Genomic DNA, 13,761 nt, shown 5'->3' with positions numbered 1-13,761 from the left:
GATTGGTCAGCTTTATGATAGTGAAACGGAATTCAAGTTTTACTCGATTTCCAACGATTGACCTCTATAAAACGCATAAAGAACGCACGAGAACGACACCAACCGTCTCTACTTTAAAGCTTTTAAGTACCCAATTTGCTTTTGCTTCTTTCTGTGAGCCTTTCCGTAGAATTTTCTCTCCACTCACTCCGTGCTCCGCTCATCCCGTTCTGGATGAATGATGAGCGAATAATAGAATTTCGTCTCACAAACGAATGCCTTCCGTTCGATTGATTCCGATACCGTACCGAAGAGCTGACCCTTCGCTGCCACCCAGACCAGATGTGATGTGCCGGAAATCTAGGGCCTGAATGACCGATCAGACCTATCCGTGCAAACACTTCCGGATCCGGATCGAGTTCCCTAGCCGAGCTGCTGGGTGCGGGCAGAATGCGAATGAAAAGCTAAACCGAACATAACTGCCTAATAGGGAACGTTCGTTGCTTCCATTTTTTTGCTTTCTTTAAGACTTGGTAGCTGCAGGAAGTGAAGAAGCCATTTTTACAGAATCAAAAGAATCATACAATCATCTCTTTAAGTGTTTAAAAGATTTAGAAACGCTCTTTCTTATGAAACTTATTGCGTATCGTTAGCTGAAATACTGTTTTTAAGGGTAATTTCCTTTTTTGTAGAATTCGCCTGGTGGTGCAGGAAAGCCTGTTCTTAGAATGTCATGTTCTATTTCCTGCTTCCTTAATTCCTTCCGGATAGTTGTTGCTCGTCTTTTTCTCTGTTAGTATTGTTTTGTGTTAGGGTGAAATATTAGAAAGAAAGGAAAACAAGTACACGCACTCAAAGGAACTGCAATTTCTGGAAAGTGCACGATTGCGCGATGGTAAAAATTCATTACAGCCAAGTGTGCTCGTGAACAGATGAATACCATCTTGGAAATAAATTTACTTGATATGATGTGGGAAGAGACCCATTTGCTCATTTTAATTAGCAATTTTGGTAGGCAAGTTTGTTTCTTAGAGAGCAAAGTATCTAAACAATAGTAAATATTGCGTTTCGGCACTGCAGCAAATCCGTTAATTGTCTTCTAAATTTTAAGTTCGAAGGCAATTTAGTTAAATCCAATGGTTAACGCAGCTTTATAAACCTTCACTGTATTCTTATTTGTTTTATTTGAAAATTCAATTTGAATGAAAAATATGTTTAGCTCTGTTTGGAATACAATCGTTACGATAAATCACGAACAAAAAGCCCTTTATGAAACACATTGCGATTAATTAACACCGTTAGCTTTCATATTCAACATAAAATTATGACATTTTCATTTTGACACGCAAAGCACACTACAATAAGGACAAAGCACTCATTTTCTACGATAAAAACCGGTCAAACCCCGGCATGTACATGCCCTCCTACAGCTCATCGCCACCTGTACGCGGTCGTTCAAGAGTAGCACAACAAGAAAATCTCGGATTATTTACAAATTACCATCGTTTCCGGGGCGAGAGGCGGGGGCCGACTGTTTGTTAGGGCTACGGTTGAAACTTTTTAAGACATAATTTCCTGCCCGGCAGGCGAAGGGGAGAAGACAGAAACCCTGAAGGAAGCCTAACAATTCCCAAAACAATTACTTTCCATCAAGACGTACTTGTGCAGTCCCGACACCGGTGACGACTTGGCACGGCCATCTGCACCGGTAGATGAGTGCGTAGGTACAAAACGACACTCACACACACACACACACACACACCGCCCACTGACTCTGCCAGTCCGGTGACCCGGTTCCGCATGGACGATATTTGTCACAGATGAGTAAACTGGACGGACGAACTTTCTCGCTGCGGCAGGAATGGAAGTGAAACGAGAAGAAGGAAAGGCAATGGTTGGAAAAACTTTTCCAATCGCTCACCGCACGGCGGTCTGGGCTGCGATCTGCAAACCCGCTTTTCTCACGGCCACGACCACAGCCGCCTGGCAGAGGACGGTGGTCCGAAGACGATTCCGACAACTTCCGCAGATGTCAACCGATGTTCGATGGGCGGAACGGGAACCGGCATGTCGGCGCGGGCAATGATTCAGATGAAAATATTCACTCCCAGCATCCAGCGACCGCTCCTTCTCTTGCCTCCTCTGTTCCCCTCCTTTTTGGTGGCATTTTGTATTTTCCTCTCACTTTTGGGCTTTTGTTTTGCTTTTTTGGTCAATGGAACGCGTGTACCGAAAATTTACATAAAATTTATTGATCAATTATGCAAATTTTATGTGTATCACTTTTATTGATAACAGCCAACTTTCGGAAGACACCCGAAGGAAACGGGCTAAGCTGAGTGCGTTGAAAAGAAGCTGGCGAAAGCAAGGGAGTGTGCAACAGCAGCAACGCAACATTCGCTCGCTGGTTCCTTCCCTCTCTTGCTTTCTCTTTATCTCTATCTTTCTTTCTCATTCTCATTCGATGGCTCTCCTTCAAAGTACACAGATAGAGATGGAGAAAAACGACAATATAAGTGGAAATGGCGCGATGTGCCCCTCCTCCCCCGTTCGTTCACCGCCATAGCATAAGTTCGAGTGGCCATTTGGGGGTTCCGTTTCCGCGAACAAAACGTTTCACGCGCCTTGCATCACGCTTTCTTTTACATTTGTTTTGCTTCCTGCTTCTGATAGCAATACAAGCGGTCTATTTTTTTTATATTATATTTATATGTCAGTGCCTTATGCTGAACATTGAGGTGGTCGGCTCTGGGCCGCGGTCAGTATGAGTGCTAAGTTCACAGTCGAAAGCGTGGTTGTGCTTTGTCCTGAAACAGAAGCTGAGGAATATAAAGGGAAAGTTTCATCGTTCAGTTCCCGGTGGAAGCACTGACTAACAGTGGGAATGATAGGTAGCAATATGGTAAAATATTATCGTTTGGTCGGTAAAAAATCAACAAAAATAATACTACATTATTTGAAAAACTGCATGAATATTGAAAAAAAAGTCAGTCATTTGCTGATATCTCAACGATTTGAATAATTTAAACTTTTAAAGCAGTCACTTAAGTATTCGAATCATCGTTTTGTTTTTCTTTTCAATACTAAGTTCACTTCGTTGCAACATTTTGGTACGCATTCGAGCGAAACAAGTAGTCCCAACATTTTGCGATACACCCAAAAATGCATCCGTATGACCATAACCATTTCCACTGTGGCTGCATACGGCACGGAAAAAATATGCATCAAACGTGAGTGCAAATGTACATCGCAAACGATACGTTGGCTACGAACACAACCCACACACTCGCACGCTAACGGTCTGCAATGATGGGACGAGACCGATAAGAGACAACGCAATGCAAGCGACAACTGCACAATCTACCGGGCGCCTCCATTGCATGGCGCGACCAACCAGGCGCCTCCATCCCGTATGCGCTCCGATACAAATAAAGCAAACACAAAAGACACGCTTGCCAGTGTGCGTGTGTGAGCAAGGCCGTGGGTTGGATGTGGGTATATGCAAAGAGGACGTAGCATGGAACGCCGAGCCGCGGCGTTTAGTGCTGCCCGAAAAATCGTTATCATAATTTTATGGCACTTTTTTAAATGTTTAATAGACAGCAGTTTCCGAAGCAAATTTCTGCTGCCATTTGGAAATTTGTTGCCCGAGCTTGGGCCACCGAATGGGTGGGATGCCGTTGTGGGGTGCTTTTGCTGTTACTGTTACTTGTTTTAGAGCCGAGCCGATTCCACGCAGGGCAGCCTGTATGCATACGATTTCAGCGTAAATGCTGATTTATGCAGGTTCGTGAACTTTATCTTTGGCCATTTTGGAGTTACTTCGGCAAACTTTAAGCTCGCTCAATTGCTTTGCAATGTAGAACTGTGTATCGTTTGGGAACAGATTTATTTAAATGGGCGATTTGTTAAGAGCTTTGTCAGATAAGAGAATGCTTTGCTTTTTTCATAATAAATATAAATGAACACTATTAATAAGCGAGAACAACGAATAGACAAGATCTAGCAACAATATATGTTTAAGCTAATGCGTTTTTCAGGTATCCATAAAAAACCCATTCGTCTGAAATGACACATCCGACACAAACGACACGTGCATTCTCAAGCCGGTTTGCTGGTTCAATGCTTTAGCTGACCTCCAGGCGGGCAATGTCACACACTGGCAGACCATAATCCGTTTCGAAATGTACTCAGACAAATCTGTCCGCTAAACCAGCTGTCGTCTCGCCAGTAAGCTTCTTTAACCAATCCACCCATTGTAAGTGGCTTCACGCCGGAAATGTGGACGATGCGGCTGTGAGTGGTTTCGGAGCTCGACGTCTTATGTTGAGCCTCTTGCATACCTCTCTTTCTCTCTCTCTCTCTCTCTCTCTCTCTCTCTCTCTCTCTCTCTCTCTCTCTCTCCCTCTCTCCTTTGCTCTCTGTGCACTTTCACCCAGACCGCCACCATTGCGAGCGTAAACGCGCACAATGGAAGGATGTTTTGCACTACCAGCAGCACTTCAACCCACGAACACGAACGCATGTGTTGTCGTCTGTGCGTGTACACGCTCGCCGCCCGAGCACATGAGCACACGGACGGGTAAAAAGATACCGCCACCAGCGATGCCGGGCGTGCCCTTTTGCCCGAGCCGCCCCGGCCCATGCCAGTCTCGAGGCAAGCCGCTGCAAAGGAAGCGATAAAGTTCCACGGCGTACGAGCGGTTGGACGCGCCTCGAGGGACCGTCGCTGCATACCGGCCGCCGCTGTAAGCCGTATAAATTAATTACCTCAAATTACACTAAGCACTAAAACTCAAACATTACGTTAATTGCGTGTGTTTCGCTGGAATAATTTATAGGTCTTCCGTCAGCGGGGCGACACGTCACGCAGCGGCAATGCAACGGGGAGGGGGCGCATGGGACCTGAGCGAAACCAACGGCCACCAAGGGCACGCCGCAGATTGCAAAGGCCGCCCAGGTTAAGTTGAATGGCTTCGGTGGTATGGACGGCGTGCTTTGCAACGCCCGCGGAACAGTGCAGTGGCGGTGCACCGGTGCTGGGTGTCGTTGTCTCGCCAGCAGGGCTGGACCGGTGATGATAGCGATACTATTTACTTCCGGCTGTTGTGCTCGGCAGCGTGCAGCGACCGAATTGTCACTGACACACTGATAGTGGAGTGCTGGAATGAAGATGAATCAATGCGGTACTATTAGCAGGCTGATGTTTAAGGGATTTGTTAGCAGCAGCACATTATTTGCATTGCCTTACCAAGCCGCACTGGATGGAGTTGCTTTACAGATGTATAAAACGTGTATTTGCTTTATACAAACATACGTTCGATCTGTTGATCTTCTAAGGATGTATGATATCATTAAATATGAATGGCATTATGTAGCTGTGTATGCATTTTTGTGCCGCCTGAAGACTATGTTAAATATTTGGTTCCGTACACCATTGCGTACATGAAAGACAGCACCAATCATTGATGTTCTTACGAGTGTCATTCTATCTAGCTCTTCAAAGACAATATATTGGCCTAGATTTTATAGACCGCGTTTCAACGTGTTACTTAAGTATTAAGAGTTTATACGAAAAGTTTAAAAAATAGTCTTGTCTCCTTCAATTTTCTAACTTTCTCGTTGGCGCCTATTCTCGTTTAGCGACATTTGTCGAGCCTTACTCAAACTTTTGCTCTATTCTCTCTTTTCTTCCCCCAGAAAAAAGTGCAATCTAGGGTTTCTTTTTCATCTATTTCGCGCTCTACTTTACAATTCATTGATTTGTAAATAGACTCCTGCAGAGCTCACACGAGGTCAATATCGTACCGTACCAGCTACTTTGACTACGATGCTAGTTTAACCACTCTGCTCGAGCGCTTCACAGTAAGCCGTGCGAATCAAAACTTCACTTCACACACCGTATTGTGCTTCGTCACTTGGATTGGCACCACAACCCACCCTCCCTTCAGCCGTACGCGCAGAACATTCTGCACCTTTCCGGTAGCGCACAAGAACGGCTTTACAACACGTACTACGTCAACTCGTTCGGTGCAGATTCGCATCACCTTCTTGCTTCCCCCCAAGGGCAGGTGAGCAAACGATGAGGCTAAAGCAGTTAAGAGTTTGACACACATTCTTAGCGTTTCTTTCACTCGTTTGCGCTCATACTTCCAGCCAGTGCTTGTAACGAGCTGAGAAATTCGACCCCGCAAACCGTCCGGCTGGTAGTTGGTGCTAAATTAAAGATGAGCTACACCGGCGTGCTGCAATTGGAAGTGGTCTCGCATTTAAAATTTGATGCCACCTTTAAGGAGTGACTCTCATCCCGGCTTAGCATTCTGATACTGGTAAAATAGATAGAGAGAGAGAGCCGGAGAGAGATAGTGTGAGAGAGTGAGAATGAATGAACCGGAGGACCCCTTGCTTCCTTCTAAATTGGCTTGATCATCGAGATGAATAATAAATAATGCCTCAAACCCGGGGAGGGTTCCAAGCTGCGGGGAAACGAAAAGCGTCGGTGTGAGTGGGTGATGCGAAGGAGAGCTATTTTGGAATGTTTCCCTACCTTGGCGCCCTCCCCCCGGCCACTACTTAATTCCACTGTCATTTCGTCATGTCGCTTGCGTCGTCCCGGGCCGGACGTACCAATCGCTTGTTAGGCGAAACACCTTACCATGTTGGCACCCCGAAGCGGAGGGAACGCTGGCAGCCGTCATCGCATTCCAGCAGGTTGGAATGCTCGCTTGTTTGTGCCACCGGTACGACACGATCGACGGCTTGTCGTTGCTGGCCCCCTTGCTTCCCCTTTCCGTCCCGGCGCTCCTCTCATCCGGTCAGCACCGACGCTACACGGCGAGGGGAATGCTCAATAAACTAGAAATGTAAATACACGTCAAAGTTAGTCGATTCGAAATGCTTCATAATTAATACCTGTCCTCTTTCCCACTCTCTCACTCATTCTCTTTCTCTCTTTCAAGCGTTCGTTCGCTCTCTAGCTCTCTTTCTGACGCACACACCACCTACAGACCAACGCCCCGAGTCAGACGCGCTGTGTGGGTGAAGACTGAAACATTTCCATCATTTCATCTGTGATATCCACTTCACGGCGAACGATTGAGGCGGGCCGGAACGAATCGGAATCGATTTCGCAATCTCTCGCACTTGCCGACAACGCTGCGGAGAAGTTGTTTGAGTATCGGATTTAACTTTCAATCGAAAACTTTCCAAATCTTCAAGTGGACGTCCGGCTTTTTGTCGTGCACTAGTTGCAAGACAGTGTTGCTTTGGTTGGCGTGTGGCGCTGCTGGGCCCGACTGTTGTGCAAAGTGGATATAATTAACGATGCGTTTGCTGATGAAATTAATCATGACGATTTCCGTGATTCATAAGCACAATTTGCTTCGGATTGGAGCATTGGTTGTGTTGATTCCACTTTGAAAGGGAGGGCTTGGGACGAAAAACCGTGTACAGCCTAGTAAAAATAGAATAGTACCATGAGTAGAACAAATCTACGGTAATGGCTTACTGTGAAGGAAACTGTTTTGCATAATATTAATATTTATATTTATATGCACCTTTCTGTAACATTAATATTCTAACAAATAACATGAATTCATATTAAATTCTAATAAAGTTAAACATAACATGGAGACATGTATTATCGCACATAATCGTCAGTCGCTCATTTAGTTCTATTGATATAAACTTTAAAATGCTCAACATGAGGCTACATCCTACAGTGTCAAGTCTATTCGGAGTTATCAGTCGCAAAGGATTTAGCGAGTTACCTTAAGGGAACAATCTTCCGGTATCAACAGCATTCCAGTACTTCAAGGGAGCATTTTTGCTCCCATTATATCCACTATTTAGCTTTTAGACTTATCATCTCTCCTATACATCTGCCATCTGTTTCTCTTTGCGGATGACACTGCCATTGGAGTCAAAAGTAACTAGAACTATAATACACAGATAGAACAGATAGGCTCGAACATAGAGCACAGAAATGTAAAAACAGCAATACGGTTATGAGTGGAAATTAAAACCGAGCGAAAGTAAAGCACAAACCATTAAATATAAGATATAGTTAGGGTGAAGATGAGTATAGGTAAATTAAGATAGTTTAGAGCAGTATATTTGGGTGAATTTATTGAACTGTGAATAAGAAAACTTAAATCTTAAAAAGAAAATAAATATAGAATTTTAACATCGACCTAAGCCAGCTCAATTATCTTTCTCTAGTTCCAGTTGCTTAAAGAGTTAACACTGCCCTGCCATCGCTATGAGACGCTCTGATCTTCCCTTTCCGTTTTCGCAAAAAGATGTTTTTAATTTATTACGCAAATAATGAGAAGTGCAAATTTCCCGCCCACGCTACATGTATGCTGCCGCAGGGGGGATGGGAATGGGAAACGGAGCTGCAATCTCGTGCCCGTGTATGCTAAAAAGGGCATTAACGCGTGAGCGAAGCATGCGTATGCGTGGAATTAATGAATCTCTCATCGTTAGGCACCAGCAACGAAGGGTGTGATTTTTAACTTCATATTTTGTCTCTGTCGCTTGCGGTGTGAGTGTTTTGTTTCTTTTCCAGTAAGCCCGTTTAAACTCTCCCCCCCCCCCTCTGCCCACGGCAAATTGTTCATTTTTCTCACACGTTGGTCGCACGCAGTGAGGTGCTGGTGCTGGGACGAGTGATCTTTACCAGACGGTTCGGCTAATAGCGCTCACATCACCGGATCGGCACCAGGGGGACCAACAGCAGCACCCTTTCCATTCCAGCCCGTTGGTGATTGTGGTTCCAATCTGGAATGTTCCATACCATCGCTGTGCAGTACGCAGCGTTGGGGGCTGCTTGTGGGTGACACAACTTTTTTTGGTACTTTTACCCGCCTTCTGCGCTCTCTTTATTCCTTGGCATGGTGTTTTGCTCGCCCTGCAAAAGCATCACATAATTATTCACACGCACACACACACACACACACGTGCACATTAACGCGCTGTATTTCGATGAATTGAAAACGGGCGGTTTTGCTCGTGGGCGAATTTGAGCGAGCGCGTTGTTTGATTTTTTTTTTGCGCACTCGTTATGTCGCTAGAAAGCAAACTTTTTAATTTCATTCATTTATCATTGCCCCGCACGGGTCGCGGGTCTCGCAGGGTTAATGAGGATTAACTTCTGGGCGGCTGCAGAGCGGCGACAGAAGGAGCGTTACGGCGCACCGGCAAAGCGCACAGGCAAACGGGAAGTGGATGCTGTAGGAAAGGGGGAAACCATCTCCCCTGGTTCGGTCTAAAAATTGTCATACATGCATATGTAACGAGGGACGCCCTGATTAAGCCTCTTCAGCACTGCCGGGGACTTGCCTAGCCGGGAAACGAGCAAATAAAAAGCGAAAAGGGAAAAAGGGGGACGGGGTATCCGATTCGCGTTCGTTGGTTTTTTTTCCCCGCTCGACAGAACCACCGTGGGTGTGTGTGTGTGTCTGTGTTTGAATGTTAATTTAGAGTGGCTTAGAAGCGAATTAAGGCAGGCCGGCGTGCATCACATTATTAGCAAAGGGCAAATAATTCACTTCCCAGATTTGTGCGTGCCCTGGAAGCTGGTGGGCTGGTGGAAGGGAGTTCTAAGCTCTTGGGGCTTAATGTTTTCTTTTGTAGTTGTTGTTGTTGTTGTTGTACTAAACATCTCAATGCACGAAATAGATTCAAATATGCTAAAAAACGCTTGCTGAAAACTTTGTTTGTTTGGTCACGGAAAAGAGCAGAATAAAAGAATTAGCAAAACAGGAACCAAATTAAACGATCACATACGATCAGCCAAAGCATTGTGATACATCAAGAGTGGTTTTGAAATGGACAAACATGAAGGTTGCAGACGAACCTAACTGGGATTTTTGTCTCATTCGGCAGGGTTAATATTTGAAGGTAAATATTTGAGTTGAAAGCATACACAAATCAGCAATCTCATCTCAAGCAAGCCAAGTAAATATGTGGGTAGATAATTACATTTAATTAGCTAAAATGTTGTTTTTTTATCAATTTATTTCTTCTCAAAAACATCGCTCAGAGGTTCGGACGTTGAATCGTTTTTTTCCATTAATTCCATCTGCAGCAATAACATGTCCACCAACCATCGATGTTTGCCGACCCGTCCTGCCGAAAGGCAACAGCTTCAGTACATCATTAAGCATCAAAACTATTACACACCTCTACCACTACGCTAGTGGCATAAAAATAACAGCGCAAAAAAAAAACAAAACAAAAAAGAACAACACCGGCAAACGTTCGGCAAATGCGCGCACAGCGTATGCGCACAAACAGCTCCTCCCCGCCCCTTTTGCCACACCCTGCCGTTCCGTTCAAGAGAACGACTGCTCGAAACGGCACCCTGCGGAAGCTTTTGAACCGTTTCGAGCAGTTTCCGCTCACAACCGAACCGGTTCTTCCCCTCTGCTGGGGAAGCCTTTCGAAGCAGCCCTGATGTCGGAACGCTCGCGCGCGAATGCGAAACGCCCGAATCCCGAACGGGACTGCCCGTCCGTCCGTTCGGCAAGCACGCACACACACACACCCCGTCCCGAAGTGTGCGCGGTTCGCGAATGACAAATTTTTGCCGAACGGGTGGCCGACTTTTCCGACGCAGTAGTGTTTCGATTATCGTCGTGGAAACAATGTGAAGCCCAGGGTACGTTTGTGGGTATCGCCGTGTGTGCCTAGAGGCGGCCTTTTTTTTCCTTGCTTCCGCTTCTTCCTCTGCAGGCGTGTGTGTGTGTGTGTTGGTGTGTGTGTGAGAGAGGTGTATGTGCTCCACTACTCGCTTCAGCGAGGAGGGGGTGGGTCGGAGCTAGCAGGATGTGGTTAATTATTTAATCACTATTGCACCCCATACACTCGCCCGTGCTCCGTGCCATCGATCGTAACGCATAGCAGGGAAACGGTTCCCAATGGATTAAAACATAGTTCAGGATCTGCTGCAGGAGTGGTGGGGTGTTCAATTGGTAGCAAAACAGTAATGCACCCTCGATCGACAATGATCGCAGCATGCGAAACAAGCTATACACGTGCTACAAAAGGGCTCCTTTTAACTGATCCCGAATGATGTGTTCAACCACTTGCCTATTCGCGTGCTTGTGCCTATTTCTAACGTTTCGATTCCAGTGCCTGTTGGTGTGATGTGACTGCCGCTCGTGAATGTGTATGCCACTAGGCTACGATGAAGCGATGTCCAGAATTTCGCCGCGGGTTGCATTACAAAATGCAAAGTGTAGTTCAGTAGCAAAAAAAAACCCCGGAAGCGTCCATTCCAATTACCGACTGGGTGGAGCATCGGCCGCAGTTTGGAATGGCATTCGACTGCATTACCTGGTAGGCTTACCCCGTTATCGAGGGTGGGAGAAAAGTGTATCCATTTCCCTGCGGTCCTGTGTTGCCATTATCGTTACCACACGTGACAGGTGCAGTGTTGCTGTGTTGCGGGAAACTTCCACGCCCGCTGGAGTAGTTTCTGATGAGCCCGATTGATTTAACCAGTGTTGTTTTAACAGTTTCAATTGTCTGTTTGTGTGTGTGTGCATGTGTTTGTGAATGATTAATGTGAGTAATACACATAGCTTGACGCGGTTGAAAAATAGAAATTCCCTCCAGTGTGAATGGATGGAGTTCTCTTGATGGTGATTTTTTGGCCAACGTAACCTGAATGCAGGTGTTTGTGTGTGTGTGTGTGCATTGCCAGAAAACTGCTACAACTGTTCCAGATAGCATCCCTACCAGCGTGAAACAGCAGCAACCGTCCCGCAAAAAAAAGTAATCATTTTAATAAATCCATCTAGCTTGAAATGATTTTACAGAACACTATTTCAAAACACAACTTTAAACTGATAAATTTAAACAATTTTCGAAAAATAAATACAATTACCGCCATACCTGCCTCCCTCTTTGCTGAATGTACTCAATTTTAATTAAACTTCATGTTGACCTCGTCCGCTTTGCGTTACGTACGTTACTGCATGGATGCATCGCTTTCGCAATCGATTGCCCCACCCCTCGATTGTGCATGATGTGTGTGAAAATGGAATGGATTGATTTTAAACGCGTCGCGCTTTTGATTTTCGAGCCCATTGTTCTTTTCCTTTTTGGGATCGAAATGTTGGCTTATATCCGCCCACTAACACGCCATCCACTCATGCCGGTTGGATTAATTTTAATAATTCAATGCTCTCAAATGTTTCATTGGCCTTTTTTTAATAAAAAAAAATCACTGCATTTCAACCATCGTGTGTTGAAAATTGCATACCGAGCAGGGCGTATAAAATGTTTTACGAAAATCCAGTTGGAACTGCTTTCCAGTTAGAAAATAATTAAACAGGCACAGTGTATTTTGATGCACCTTGCTTACCTTGCTTTGTGGGCATACTTTGTCAAAAAGGTCACTCACCCTGTTACTCAGAGAAACAAAAAAGAAGTACAAAAGAAAAGTATATAAAAAAAGAACAGCTTATGACAGCCGTCAGTGCGTTCAGCAACAACAAAGTTTTGTGGCAGTTTCGTTTTGCAAAAAAGACAGCAACAAACACTTACTGCGGGCTCGCATTGTGTGTTTTTCGCTTGCGTTATTAACACCCAAACGCCAACCGGTCCTGTAACACGTTGCGCTTCCTTCTTCTTGCTAGCCCGTGACCAAAAACGCCAATGTCAGCAGCAGCAGCGTCAGCAGCAGCAACGGCAAAGACAGACAGGCCGTCTGTTTACCGTGACATTGTTTAATTCATTAGGGAATGAAAACGCACACAGATTTGTATTTATACTGGTTGGCGGGTGCTCGCCGGTGTTTGCTCGCCACCAGCAGCATTAGCAGAGCTAACAGTTGAAATTACCGTTCACCGTCTTGCCGCTGGTCGGGTCGGTGGCGTGCTGGAACGCGTTACGCCTGCTTCGCAACCTGCGCCCTGGTTGGTTCGGGCGTCCAGGATACGATAGTACGTTTGAATCCATTCGCAAGATTCTACTACGCACATATCTTTCTAAAAATGAACGTTTAATTTTGAGTACATTTTTTTTATAACATGTTATTGAAACTATATGTTATGGAATTTACTGACAGTTCATGAACAGATTCTAGTAAAACCATTCATGACTAAGGAAGGAAATAGAAGCAAATTTTACACACCAAAGCGCAGTTTATCGATTCTTTTCTCTTAAAACATACAAATAGTACAACAATTTTTGTTTTTTCGAGAACTTGTTGTGAATTGTTTTGCACCACTGGATTTTAACCAAAACGTATTTAACGACCCTCACTAAATCCCTCAACAGCGCTCGATACAAGCAAACAGAACACATTTTGCTCGGCTCAAAAAAAAGGGGGCTTAAATTTTATATTCTCCAACACACTTTCGATGAGAGTTTTTGCGACAATTTTCACAAGCTTTATTTTTAGCTTTTTTTTTCTCTCTCTCTCTCTCTCTCTCTCTCTCTCTCTCTGTCTCAACCCATCTACCGCTTAAGGCGCTAAACTGTTGTCGCTACACGAGGCCGACACACCGACACGTGGGCGATTTTCGGTCCCGTACATTAACAGTATATTAACCGCTGCCTTTAATTGGATTATATCCAAATCATGTTACGGTTCCGCACCCACCACCATGATGTTGTTTGATGATTCCGGTGTTTTTTTTTTGTTCAAGTGCTACTGTAACTGTGAACTTGGGAAAATGTTCCCTCCTTTTCTAACGAAACGCACACATACTTAACCACCACCGTGAGAGTGATGGGAATGTAAAGTGTATGCTCGTGAATAATTTATGT

At 45.0% G+C, this 13,761-nt stretch overlaps 1 protein-coding gene across 6 annotated transcripts in view; it reads left to right on the top strand.

Moving 5' to 3' along the window:
* Positions 1-10,507: 10,507 nt before the first annotated feature.
* LOC1281286 (hemicentin-1) overlaps positions 10,508-13,761 on the top strand; it is a 186,383-nt gene continuing 183,129 nt past the window's right edge. The window contains exons 1-2 of one of the 6 annotated variants that reach the window (XM_061643058.1): positions 10,600-10,642; positions 11,502-11,550. The gene's annotated coding sequence lies outside the window, so the exon portion shown is untranslated. The other 5 variants (XM_061643057.1, XM_061643056.1, XM_061643061.1 and 2 more) reach the window with 5 other exon arrangements.

Source organism: Anopheles gambiae, chromosome 2 (assembly GCF_943734735.2).
Source record: "Anopheles gambiae chromosome 2, idAnoGambNW_F1_1, whole genome shotgun sequence".
In the NCBI taxonomy this organism is placed as follows: domain Eukaryota; kingdom Metazoa; phylum Arthropoda; class Insecta; order Diptera; family Culicidae; genus Anopheles; species Anopheles gambiae.
Note: the sequence above shows the minus strand (reverse complement) of the source record. Positions and strands in the feature narration are given on the sequence as shown.